Source organism: Nematolebias whitei, chromosome 9, assembly GCF_014905685.2.
Source record: "Nematolebias whitei isolate Nwh7 chromosome 9, NemWhi1, whole genome shotgun sequence".
NCBI classification, from domain to species: Eukaryota; Metazoa; Chordata; class Actinopteri; order Cyprinodontiformes; family Rivulidae; genus Nematolebias; species Nematolebias whitei.
Window position 1 is genome coordinate 17,549,645 of NC_056506.1, and position 14,319 is coordinate 17,563,963.

General features: G+C 40.1%; 1 protein-coding gene across 1 annotated transcript in view; it reads right to left on the minus strand.

Moving 5' to 3' along the window:
• Positions 1-14,319, minus strand: part of LOC119414901 (receptor-type tyrosine-protein phosphatase F-like) — a 178,179-nt gene that overhangs the window by 84,591 nt on the left and 79,269 nt on the right. The window lies entirely within an intron of this gene.

Genomic DNA, 14,319 nt, shown 5'->3' on the forward strand with positions numbered 1-14,319 from the left:
AATATAATTTGGAGATGGGATAATTCTAATCTTTGATAATCAGTAGTTAATTGATGACGCTGCTGGTCTGCCTATAAATAGGCTGGGTTTCGACATGTTAGAGAGCCCGTTTTTTTTCCCACTCTCTTCCGCTCGCTCCAACACTGCCGGTGTGCGTCTTGACGCGGTGCGCGCACGTCTCCAGTTGCTGCAGGCCGCAGCTGATGTCTCCAGCCTGTCATGGTAGTTCTGCTAGAACTTGTTCGTTTGCTTGTTTTTTCGTTGCTATTTTGGCCTGGTGGGATCGGTAGTCCTGTTTTCTATCTTTCTTTTGCATTTGGAGTTTTTTGCTCTAGTCCGGTACTAAGTAGGGGCTTCGACGGCCCTGTATAGGGTTGGCCCCCTGCTGTACCGTTTTGTTCTGTTTAATCGACTCACCAGGTCCAACTTTCAGTTAATACTTTTGGGGTTTTGTTCTTTATTTTGGGACACGGGTAATTGAGGGTATTTAACTCTCTTTTTTCTCTTCACGGAGAATCAAAAGCAGGTGAACCAACCCAAAGGATCAGGAGAGTTTAAAAATAAAATATTTCTTTTAACCCTCAATTTTTGTCTTGTGTCCTCAAATATGTTGTGTCTTGGTGGATGTAACAATGCCCCCCAAAAAATTGAAAAAATGAAAGAAAAAAATAATTATAAGTAAAAATTAAAGCTACAAGCAGTATTGAAGGCCCACACAGCAAAGCGCTGCTCCGGCCTTACGGCGACCGCGGGAACACTGGCGACTCCGCCCAGTCACCATCGCGAATGCTCGCATGCGATTCCCGCATGCATCCACCAGGGTGCGCATATGCCGAAACTTTGCAATCACCTTCCGCTCATATCAGTATGAGTCTAGCTTCAAGCCTTACAATTTTGGCTAAAATTCAACCTTCCAGACGGGAATTATTGTCACTTCCTGTTTTGTTGCAAATGTAAAAGGACTTCCTTTAGGCTTTTCAACATATAACTGTTGGAATAATCTAGGGGGTGCACTTGAGTCAAATTTTAAAGAACAATACCAATGTGTCTATAAGTGCTCACTGATCACGCACAATAAATCTGGTACAGATTGGATGATGTCTCACTGAGATATACCTGTTGGAATAATCTAGGGAGCGTACTCGAGTCAAAGTAAAACAACAATACCGGTGTGTCTAGAAGTGCTCACTAGTGACTCACCAAAAATCTGGTTCAGATTGGATGATATATCACTGAGATATAACTTTTGGAATAATCTAGAGGGCGCACTAAAGTCAAATGTTAAATAACAACACAAATGTATATAAAAGTGTCCACTGATCACACACCAAAAATCTGGTGCAGATCGGATAATTTATCACTGAGATATAACAGTTTGAATAATGTAGGGGGCACACTGGAGTCAAAAGTAAAACAACAATACCAATGTGTCTAGAAATGCTCACAGATGACGCACCCCAAATCTGGTGCAGATAGGATGATGTATCACTGAAATATAACTGTTGGAATAATCTAGGGGGCGCAGATTGGATAATGTATCACTGAGATACAACAGTTTGAATAATGTAGGGGGCGCACTGGAGTCAAAAGTAAATCAACAATACCAATGTGTCTAGAAAGGCTCACAGATGACGCATCTAAATTCTGGTGCAGATAGGATGATGTATCACTGAGATATAACTGTTGGAATAATCTAGGGGGCGCACTAGAGTCATCTGTTAAACCACAATATCAATGTGTCTAGAAGTGCTCACTGATCACGCACAATAAATCTGGTCCAGACTGGATTATGTATCACTGAGATATAACTACAGGAATAATGTAGGTGGTGCTGTGGAGGCTATTGGCCACTAATCATGCATTCCTGTTTAAAGGGTGGATAATGATAGATCATAGTGATTTTGGTGCACCTCGGCTCAAATCTGTGCAATTTAGAGCCAAACATATTGCAACGGCGTCACTTCTTAATTTGTCACGCCGCCATGCCCACATGATGATGTCAAAATATGACCACAGTGGATCGTCCGGCATCCAACAGGCCTGAGTCATGCCAAGTTTTGTGCATTTTGGTCTTTCAATGTGAAAGTTACAGAATTTGTAAATTTATGGCATGAAGCGCAACTTTGAGGCCTGGCCATGCCCCTTTAACATATACGAAACCGAAAGCTTTTGATAACTTTTACTCCCAATGTGTTAAGGGCATATCACCCAAGTTTGAAGGCACTCACTCAAAATTCGTAGGAGGAGTTTGTTAAAATTTGCCATTAGAAACACCCAAAAATGGCCCTTTGATCCAAAATGGCCGACTTCCTGTTTAGTTTGGACCAGGGCTCCAAGAGACTTTTTCATAGGTCCTGAGAAGATACAGATGTTCACTGAGTTTGAGAATTATCGGTCAAAAAATGGCTTGGGGCTGAGGTTTTAAAATATTCTAGGGGGCGCTGTGGAGGCTATCGGCCAATTATCAGGGATTCCTGTTCAAGGGTGGATAATGATTGATCTTACTGATTTTGGTGCACCTCGGTTCAAATCTGTGGAATTTAGAGCCAAATGTATGGCAACGGTGTTACGTCTTATTTCGCCACGTTGCGACGCCCACATGCTCAACTCAAAACTGTCAGTGTTGGAAATCAAGTTACACCAACATGTCTTCGGTCAATGGACACACTATCATGCTGCTCAGGTAACAGGGGTCAGATAGGGATCGTTCAACGTAAAACTTTATACTTCCTGTTGTCAGGGGGCATGGTTTAAGTGATGTCATGATTTGACCATTCAGTCTTGCAGGGGACTGGATGTGGATCAGTCACTGAAGGTTTGATGTCTCAAACAGTTTTCCTGTAGGAGCTATTAGCATTTAGTTTTTCATGGCGAGATGTCAAACTTTAAGGTCTGGCCCCACCCCTTCAGCATGCTCTGAAATGAACCGTTTAGATAATTTTGCGTCCCCCATGCCTTTTGACCAAAATGGCCAAGTTTGAAACCGATTGAGCGAAATCCCTAGGAGGAGTTTGTTCAAATGCAGAGACTGTAAACAGCCAAAAAGGTGTGAAAATTGGGCCAGTATTCCAAATGGCCACCTTCCTGTTTATCGTACAACGTTGGTGCCAGAGGGTTTTCTGTGCATCTTGGGGAATTGGACTAGCATACCAAATTTCATGTTTCTACAACAAACTAAGGTTTATGCGGAGGGTATTTAGAAAATTTCTAGGTGGCGCTCTTGAGCTGTTTCTGTTGCGTTTTTTGCCACACCCTTAAAATACGTAATTTTTCACCAGTCCTGATGCATCTGCCAAATTTGGTGACTTTTGGAATATGCTAAGGCCCCCAAAACGCCAATTCATTTGGCGGAAAAAATTGCATCTCGGGCCTGAACAGAGCTATTACAATAGGCTCGGGCCTAAAAATTTAAATTAAAAAACAGGAGAGGAAGTCTACTGAAAATTGTCTCCACTCCATCACAGAGACAGAGACGAACAAGCCTAAAACCATTCACACTCTCCCCCACACTTATGGACAATATTATAGGTACCAATTAACCTAACATGGCGGTTTCTAGTATTCATTCAACCTTTATTTCAGAGTCAGCGTCAAAGATTCTTTATTGTCGTTCGCGCCACATATGGTACATGTGGGGGAGGGGGGGGGGTGTGGGTGAGCATCAGATTACATGTTCTCTAGGTGAATTCAGATAAGGTGGCCTTCAAGGCCAGCCAGAGAAACCAAATTCAGATAAACACCAAGTTGTTTTGGGGACAGGCAGAACTTAATGACATCTACCTTGAGTCGATGTTGGTCCAAACCGTTTCAAAATGTCTAAATTACATGGCCACACCGATGGAGTGTGTGTGAGTAAAATCCCTGAGATATGATCTATTCTGCCCAAAGCATTTGAGTCTGGGTCCTCGAGGCACGAACCAAGCCATCATAAAGGCAAGCAGCGTGATCGGGTTCCAATTTGCTGCCGACGACTTCCTTGATTTTAGATAAACCAGCAACCAGCCGAATCCAAAAAGCAGGAACCAGTTATTGTAAATCCAATTAAATATGCGTCCTTAAAATCCACAAATGGCAGCAGATAGACACATCTGTAAGTATTCAAGTTGATGAGATATCCAGCTGTGTGCATGCCAACAGGGCAATCGGCCTAAAGCCTGTCTTCTCTTCAAAGAAATGTTATTAATTGTGTTGAGGGACCAACTGGTCAAATCAAGTCTGTAATTATGGTTCAGAAGATATGCTAGAGAGTATCCTGATGCATGCTCAATAATCCAGGTAGAAAAATCTAAAAAAGTTAAATCTGGTCATTCAAAAAAAACCCAAAAAAAAAACAAAAAACAAAACAAACAAAAATCAAAACAGGCTAGAGAGGCTCAGAAAAAGTTTCACAGACAGACAGAGCAGCTAAGCAAAGCGGAGAGGGAGAGAAAGGGAAAAGCGTCCGACCTTGGCAAGAGGTATATTGGAGGAAACCAGAGTATCTGAAGAAAACCCACATGTGCACAAGGAGAACATGTAAACTCCACACAGAAAGAGCCCAGCCAAGTGAATATTTAGGTATCCAAGCCAGAGGAGGCAGGGGAACGCAACTGCAATGAAGCAATGTTTCCATGCACCCATCTGCGCATTGAACCCTGTTCAAATTGTTCCCATTATTTTTTTTATTATTATTAGGGGTACAACCCTGCAGTAGCAAGGAAATTTGGCATCAAAACAGACACATGTTAAATGCTTCTTTGGCCTGCAAGTACAGCAGAGAAAAATACTCAAACATGTCCATCCATAGGTGTAGACTTTGCATTTAGTTCTTTAATTTCTAAACCATAAATTGTGACATTTAATGGCGTAAATCTCTACATTTTCTAGATTCTACAGTTGCATGGTATAGGTCACACCCATTTCAGCCAAATAGTTTTTTCTGTATTGCAAAACTTGAAAAAACAATTTTGCTTGTGATAAGATGGTCTCTTTGGTACACCCCCTCCTCCATTGTCGGCCCTCTTCCTTGTTGACACTGATGAAGCCTTCCGGATCAAAGGTGCAATGTTTCAGCACAAAAAAAGAAACTGTCCAGATGACCTGACTGAAAAATGTTGGATTGTATACCTGGATTATTGAGCATGGACTTTGTTGTTAAACTGGGTTTCTTTTTCAGAAACAGATCCTGTCTAACTCTGAATGCTCGGAAATGCCTTGTATCCGTGACTTTCCTTCCCTCCGTTGATTACGGTGACATTATTTACATGAATGCTCCTACAAGCACCCTGCAGATGTTAGATGCTGTCTATCATGGTGCACTAAGATTCATAACTGGCTGTGATTATTGTACCTATCATTGCACCCTGTATTCACTGGTTAACTGGACATCATTAACTTCACGCAGACTCTCTCACTGGTACATTTTCATCTTTAAATCACTTCTTGGTTTGCTGCCTTCATACATCTCCCCCTACATGTCTCGGTGTGAGTGCAGCTACAAGGTACACTCTCAGGACATTATTACCTGCAGTGTTCCCTCGGTGAGGACTGAACTAGGCAAAAGTTACTCAACTTCTGTTTCCTGGAATATCTTACAAAAAGACCTGAAGCTCTTGACCTTGACCTCTTTAAGTGGCTTTAAAAATCTGTTGGACTCCTGGCAAGGACCAATGCAGACATGTTCCTGTTTTTAGTTTTTTACATTTGCCTTATAATCTAGCTGTTTTTGTTACTCTTTTTGCCATCTTATTTGTAAAAAAAATCTGTATGCCTTTTTTTTTTATAACTGTCTATTGTTGTCGCTGTTGTCCATTGTTGTCATTATTCTTTGTTGAAATCAGGTCTCTCTTGTTTATGAGTCCTCAAGGCTCAATGGGATTTACCTGTCTAAATAAAGGTTGAATGAAACTTTAACAGTCAACAGTGGTTTACCATAAGGCTCAGGCTTATGACCCACCCTCTTTACAATCTACATAGGTTATGTAGGTCAGAGCATCCCTGATGCATCCTTACATTTCTATGCTGATGATACAGTTGTTTATTGTCTAGCTTTTTTCCTCACTCGCCCTCGAGCAAGGCAGATGCTTTTCTTCCCTCTCATGCCTTCCTTCTGCTTTTGCTCTTTGTCCTGTGTATCAGAGCTTCTATTTACACATCTTCCAAATCGTAAATTACTGTTTTGATTTGGTCAACTGGACTTTCAACGCAGTTGATAAAAAATTTTCAACCAAGCGACAGGGTGCTGGAGAACCCTCATGCCCTGGACAGATACATATGGCTGGGTATGTCATGGATCAGTGGGGGGAGTGGAAGCTGATGTGCCTGTCTGTGTTGCTCTGAAGGATGTCGAACATTTATACATCATTGGATTTATGATAGCAGGGTTTCTGGTTTTTGACACCGGCGGATACCTATGTTATCTGCTATTAAGGAAGACATCGGCAGTAATTTCAGCCATGTCAAAGCTGCCTACCTTATGTGAAGGATTAATTTGTGCTTCGAGCTCTCAGACTCAGCTGATTTACAAGTTCAACCGTAAGCTGGAAGTGATTTATGAGAATCGTAGGCCACTTGCGGCTTCTGGAACTCGCCAGCATGTTGGAATCGATCTTTCATCCATCCATCCATTTTCTTCCGCTTATCCGGGGTTGGGTCGCGGGGGTAGCAGCCTAAGTAGGGAGGCCCAGATTTCCCTCTCCCAGCCACTTGGGCCAGCTCCTCCGGTGGAATCCCGAGGCGTTCCCAGGCCAGCCGAGAAACATAGTCCCTCCAGCGTGTCCTGGGTCTTCTTCTGGACCTCCTTCTGGTGGGACGTGTCTGGAAAACCTCACCAGGGAGGTGTCCAGAAGGCATCCTAAACAGATGCCCAAGCCACCTCAACTGGCTCCTCTCAACGTGGAGAAGCAGCGGCTCTACTCTGAGTCCCTCCCGGATGATCGAGCTTCTCATCCTGTCTCTAAGGGAGAGCCCAGACACCCTGCGGAGAAAACTCATTTCGGCTGCTTGTATCCGAGATCTCATTCTTTCGGTCACAACCCAAAGCTCGTGACCATAGATGAGGGTAGGAACGTAGATGGATTGGTAAATTGAGAGCTTCGCCTTTTGACTCAGCTCTCTCTTCACCACGACAGACCTGTACAGCGCCTGCTTCACTGTAAACTTCTGTGAACTCTTCTACTATCTGGAAGTGTTTCATGGGCAAATCTCACTGTCTTGTAACCAATACATATGTAATGTGTATATAAATGTGGTTGCTGATAGATTTTTTTGATGTCTTAAACTGTGTCCTGACAAGGATGAGGTGTGAAGAGATCCTTTTTTTAATACCCACTATCCTCATTGTCTTTCCCCCTTTCTTATCTAAATAATTAGGGGCAGTGCTCCTAGGAGCTGCAGCCACGTACAATCCGCCCATCTTTTGGACGACGGTCCGGAATACAGTTTTGTTGTACTTCACTGTGCAATGACATTAAAACTTATTCTGATTCTAAAACACTTTTTAAGGTTTTCCAGCTTGTGCAATCCCATTTTGATATTGTAGTGAGTCACGTGGGTACGTGTCACTAGTTGTAGTATGACAAATATATGAGATATATGCATACTTTTTCACGAGTTCCTCATCTTTCTGACTGTGTAAGTCGTGCATTGAATTTTAACAGAAATGTAACGAGAGACGTTATTATCTTTGACCCATCAAATCAATGCGGTCATTTATTTTCAGAATCAAAGTTTAACATCAAACATTTACATTAATTTGGCAAAATATGAAAATAATAACAGACAAGTTTCACAGAAAATGAGCTTCGAATCACTCGGCGGTGATCGAGGACTTTGCTTCAGATATTTCTAAAATATCTGTACTGGTTTTGTGAGAGAGAGAAGAGTTTAAGATGAAATGGAGATTTATCTTACAGAGAACTATGTGAGGGAATTAATCTGTTTGACCAGAACGTGCACGCTTCATCAGATCTCAGCTCGCCTCCGGTACACTTTAGTCGAAGAAGAGACCGTTACCTGGTTGATGATAGATCAGCTCGATAGAGAATCCTCCAGACCTTTCAGCGTCTCCGTTGAGAGCAGCTGAAATCCTTAGATAGTCGTGTGTGGTTTGTTCAAACAGAAGTTATAATTCCAAAACGTCTCTGACTCTCCTGAATTCTCGAATTCTCTTCCATTCACTTCACCATTCTCCATGAATTCCCCATGAATTCTAACAAATTCTAACATGAACTGGGAAGTTGCCACATTTTTAAATGGGTCGACTTCCGGTTCAATTTAGAGCTTTCTGATTCGTGGATGTACCAGAAAGAGGTGTGTTTATGTGACGTAAGATGTTATCATAAGTCAAGGATTGTTTTCAACATACAGAAAAGATTATTGCAGACGACCAGACTTCGTGGAGTCTCATGCTGTTGTATCTTCTCAAATAGTAAAACATGACATTTCTTTTCAGTAAACATTTTAGTTGACCGAAAACCAACCTTTCACATACTTACGAGCTTAGCTCATTTCAGACAGAAAATCAAGAAATGCATATTAACCTGATTTCTTCTTTGAATGAGGAATAAAAATCATTACTTACTGTTTATGTAAAATAAAAATGAGTAGTTCTTTCCAACCTGTAAGCATTGAATGGAACTAACACAATTTGATTATCAAACATTTGTAAACAGTAATGATTATAGAGAATTGTCTTTTCTGCTTGATTAATTCAGGAAAGAAAGTCACCAGATGGCTCAGACTGTATTCAGATCAATGAAAATAACAGTCTCTGTCCATCTGATAGATTTGAGGTCATCAGGGTCAGATCAGGGTCAGATCAGGTTCACTACAATATCATCCAGTCAGATTTGTTCAGTGTCAAACTCATCCTAAACGCTGACAAAACCAAAGGGATGCTCTTTTCAAACAGGAAGTCAGTCCCAGCAGTTCGTCTTTGATTTTATCCTCAAATGGTGCCCCCTATTGAGTTTGTCGATTCCTACAAATATTTGGGTATTTTGGTTGATGCGCATCTCTCATTGAAGCTGCACATGGCAAAGCTAGTAAGGAAATTGAAAGTTAAATTGGGTTTCTTTTTCAGAAACAGATCCTGTCTAACTCTGAATGCTCGGCAATGCCTTGTATCTGTGACTTTCCTTCCCTCCATTGATTACGGTGATATTATTTACATGAATGCTCCTACAAGCACCCTGCAGATGTTAGATGCTGTCTATCGTGGTGCACTAAGATTCATAACTGGCTGTGATTATTGTACCCATCATTGCACCCTGTATTTGCTGGTTAACTGGACATCATTAACTTCACGCAGACTCTCTCACTGGTACATTTTCATCTTTAAATCACTTCTTGGTTTGCTGCCTTCATACATCTCCTCCTACATGTCTCGGTGTGAGTGCAGCTACAACGTACACTCTCAGAACATTATTACCCGCAGTGTTCCCTCAGTGAGAACTAAACTAGGCAAAAGGGCCTTCTTGTACTCTGCTCCTGTTTCCTGGAATATCTTGCAAAAAGATCTGAAACTCTCAACTTCGACCTCTCTATGTGGCTTCAAACATCTGCTAAGTTCATGGGAAAAACCAATGCAGACATGTTCTTGTTTTTAATTTTAATAGAGACCTGGACATTCCTCGCTGCACTGGAATGCATACACCACACCACTCTGTTTGTGTATGGGAGTTTTGTCCTTAGGGTGGACCAGCCTCTATCTGAGAGTCCTGTTGGGTTTGAAATATACTGGGATGTTGTATTTGGAGAAAATGCTTCTGAGTTTCTCAGATGCTCCAGCAACATAAGGGATGACAATGTTTTTCTGTCTCTTTTTTCTCCTGTTTCTGTGTGTTTTGTAGATTTTCTCACTGACTTGAAAAATACCCAGTTAGGATATCCACATGTTTGGAAAGCTTCTTTGATGTGTTTTGGTCATTTTCCTTCCCTTCTGTCTTTGTGGGGATGTGTTCTGCCCAAAGCTGTAGAGTTTTGATGAAAGAGAGTTTGTGCTCCAGTGGGTAGTGAGAGTCAAACAGAAGCTATTGATATGTGTGGACTGGTTTCTTGTAGACTACAGGAAAACTACTACTATAGTTGGATTGAGGACAGAGGATTATGAGCAGAGAGTGAGATGGAGGGGGGTGACTTGCTGTGGCGACTCCTGAAGATAGAACAATTTAAAGCAGAAATATTTAGACTCGTAGAAAAAGCTGCTAAGATCTTGGGTCCTCATAGACCTATAGACCTTATATTTTCTCTTCAAGTGCAAGTGTTGTAAATAAAGTTGAAGGAGTGCTGGGGTCGAGATTAGCCATGGTCGACATGCGTCAAGTGTCTTGGACCCTCGTAATAACTTCTTACAGTTCCAGTTTATGTTGTTTCTGAATAAGAAAAAGACATATACTTTTGAGATGGATTTAAATTGAGCCTTCAATAACCTCTAGCTCAGTTTGGGATATGTCTCAGAAGTCAATTTTTGACAAACTTTCTACACCATCTGAGTTCACAGCGCCATTTAACAGCTGACTACATAAATGCGCAACAGAGACAAAACAATCAAAAATTACCAGCTGGTTAGCATATGAATTCAGCTGATTCACTGGCTCTATTCATCACATTCAGAGCTTGGGATCATCACAGCTTGGTTCTGTTTACAGCAGTTGGTTTGGCCTCTGGATCACAGACTGATGCAGCTTCACTTCAAATGTGAAGCCACTTCATCACCTGGGCTACAAATGTGTAGACAAAGATCCTCCCCAAACAAAAAAGGCACACCTTATCACAAAAACATGGAACACAAATCAGAATACATCACAATCTGGCCAAGGCAAAAACATCTTTGTACAGGACTGAGGTCAGCTTAAAGATTGGTATCCAGTAGATTGACAAAAGTACTCTGCGTGTAGATATTTTCTTCCCAGCAGACATGACTGTTGACTATAAAAAAGAAAAAAAAACTGTTTTTCTCTGTCACTGTTTTATCTGTCTCCTTCTCTCTGCAGCTCTTCCTAAGAAGCCAGCCTTCCTCGGTGTGGTAGAGACCACAGCCACAAGTGTCACCCTGACGTGGGAGTCTGGGAATTCTGAGCCTGTGTCCTACTTTTTGGTTCAGTACCGACACAAACAGTCGGATAATGGATTCCAAGAAGTAGATGGAGTTGCCTCAACTCGATACAGCATTGGTGGCCTGAGCCCTTTCTTTGAATATGAGTTTCGTGTCTTGGCTGTCAATAATGTTGGTCGGGGGCCTCCTAGTAATATTGTGGAAACCCGAACAGGTGAGCAGGCTCCCTCATCACCACCTCTTCAGATACAGGCTCGCCTGCTGAGCTCCACCACCGTCCTGGTGCAGTGGGAACCCCCAGAAGAGCCCAATGGTCAAATTCTGGGATATCGGATCTACTATAGCTCTGAAGCTACTTCAAACCCCCTCAGTCAGTGGCATCTACACAACACTGATGACAGCAAGTTCACCACCATCTCAGATCTGACACCAGATATGACATATAGTCTGAGGATGCTAGGCTTCACCTCAGTGGGAGATGGACCACTCTCTGATGTTCTGCAGATTAAAACACAGCTAGGAGGTGAGAAAATGTTCAGTATGTCTCAGCAAAGAAACAAAAGTATTTGCAACTCTTTACTTTTCTGTACAAGGTATAATTTCTCCTAGATTGCTTACATACGGACACTTGGTTGATCACATTGATATAAAAAGGCAACAATTTTTGAACAATTATTTCCTTATTGTTTATCCTGTATTTATTTATTTTTTTATCACTGATTCTATGGTGGTACTGATTCAGTTAAATATTTATTGAAATAACAACTGCATGGAGAAGAAAGATGGTGGACTTAATTGAAAATTTTGTTACTGCAGCTTTTGCAGTAATCAGTGCCAACAAGTGATTTTTGAGCTTCACCACGAGACATCCACATTGTCCAACAAGTTTTTAGACCACTCCTCCAGGACAAACTGCTCCAAATGACCCAGGTCTGAAGAATGGTGATGTGATATGGTTCAGATTTAATCACAAACATTCAACAAGATCTGGGCTCATGAAGGTTAATTTACAAGGAGTCCAGTGTTTTCGTTTTCTTGTCATTAATTTTTTCAGCTGTAAGGTTTGGGTCATGGTATGGGTCTCATGACCTGAGGCTAAGTTGAAACTTTCTGACAATGTCCATCTTTTTACCCACTTTTCCAGCAGGGTCATGGGGGTGCTGGTGCCTATGTCCAGCAGTCATTTTGTGACAGGCAGGTTACACCTGAGCAGGTTACACATCTAGCACAGGGCCAACTTTCTGACACTGGGCCAGATGTTTCACTCCGGGAAGTTTTGAGTCTTAAAGCTTCATTGCACCTTAAGGTTTCTAGTGCCAGATGTCACAAAGCAAACTAAAAAAAATGGAGTCCCTCGATTTTCACAGTAGATATGATGTTCTTTTCTTTAAAAAAGTGTTTTTTTACTTCTGTAAGCATAAAGCATACATACATATATATATGTAATTTATCATTTTCAAAAGGAATATTTCCAGACAATATGAAAGTAGCTAAGGTAGTTCCTCTCTTTAAAAATGGTGATAAATGTGTGTTCAATAATTATAGACCAATATCCTTATTACCACAGTTCTCAAAAATTCTAGAAAAACTATTTGTGACCAGATTAGATAAATTTATTACTAAACAAAACATTCTAAGTAGCAGTCAGTATGGGTTTAGAGCAAAAAACTCTACATCAATGGCTCTCATGGAATTAATAGAACAAATAACTACTGCTGTAGATCAAAAACAATACTGTGTTAGTATTTTTGTTGATTTTAAAAAAGCATTCGATACTATTGACCACACTATTCTCCTTGAAAAATTGAATAAATATGGTATAAGGGGACCAGCATTACACTGGGTATCTAGCTATTTAAAAGATAGGAAACAGTTTGTACAAATAAATGTGTAAGATCTGACCTCTGCAATATCACGTGAGGAGTTCCTCAAGGCTCTGTACTTGAACCAAAGTTATTTATTTTATAAGTGAATGACTTAGTGAATGTATCAGGACTCCTCAAATGTGTCCTTTTTTTGCAGATGACACCACATTTGTTTGGGTAAAAATATAAAACGGATGTTGGAATAGATGAAGACAGAATTTGATAAAATACAAACTTAGTTTAAACTTAATAAATTATCATTATATTTAGATAAAACTAAATACATGATATTTAGTAACAAAAAGAGAACTGTTGACGATCCATTTAAAATTGAGGGTGTTGAGATTTGTAGAGTTAATGAGATGAAATTTTTGGGTGTAATCATTGATGAACAGCTAACATGGAAAAATCACATAAATTCTGTAAGAACAAAAATATCTAAATCTATTGCAGTACTATACAAAGTCAGGGAATTATTAAATGATAAAGCTCTGTACATGTTGTATAACACAATCATTGTTCCACATTTAATCTATTGCATTGATGTTTGGGGGAAAGCATGTAAAACATTTACAAAACCTATTTTTATTTTACAGAAAAGAGCTGTAAGAATTATCACCAGAAAGCATTACAGTCACCCATCAAGCACATTATTTTATCAACTGAAGTTATTGAAGTTCCATGATTTGGTAGATTATAGTATTTTATCAGTTATGTATAGGGCTCAAAATAACACATTACCATTAAATATCCAAAGAAATTTTGTTAAAAGACAAAGTTGTTATAATCTTAAGGGGATAGAGATATTTGTCAAACCAAAATTCAGAACTAGTCTGAAGGGAAGGTCTACCTCAATCCCAGGAGTTGGATTGTGGAATGGTCTAGAGAGTGATGTAAAAAATGCCAAGTCAATGTGTACATTTAAGAAAAAGATCAAAGCTGAATTGTTAAAAAAAAAAAGTAGCCTAGTGCGTTTTTTGTATTAGAATTAGAAAAATGAAAAAGAGTTATTCATTTTGTTCTGTTACTTGAAAATTATTATGATTGAAATAATTGTTTGAAAAAAGGGGCAGATATAATAAGATTTTTTCTTCTTTCTGCTGCCTTTCATTTTAAATCTCTTGTATTTTTTTATATTGTTATGGAATTTATTATTTTTTTTTAATGAATAAACTTTATACCATACCACAAAGCTGATCTAACTTGATCCAGTGAGATCTCATCAGTTCCAGAAACTTAGAATAGAATAGATGATCTAATCAGGCATCTCTTGTAAATGAGTCCCCAAGGCTTAATGCGATTAACCTGTCTAAATAAAGGTTGAATGAATTAAAAAAAAACTTTATTGTCATTGCACCTGAGTACAACAAAATTTGGATTTGATTCCCAGAGCAAAAGTATATATAAATAAATATATAT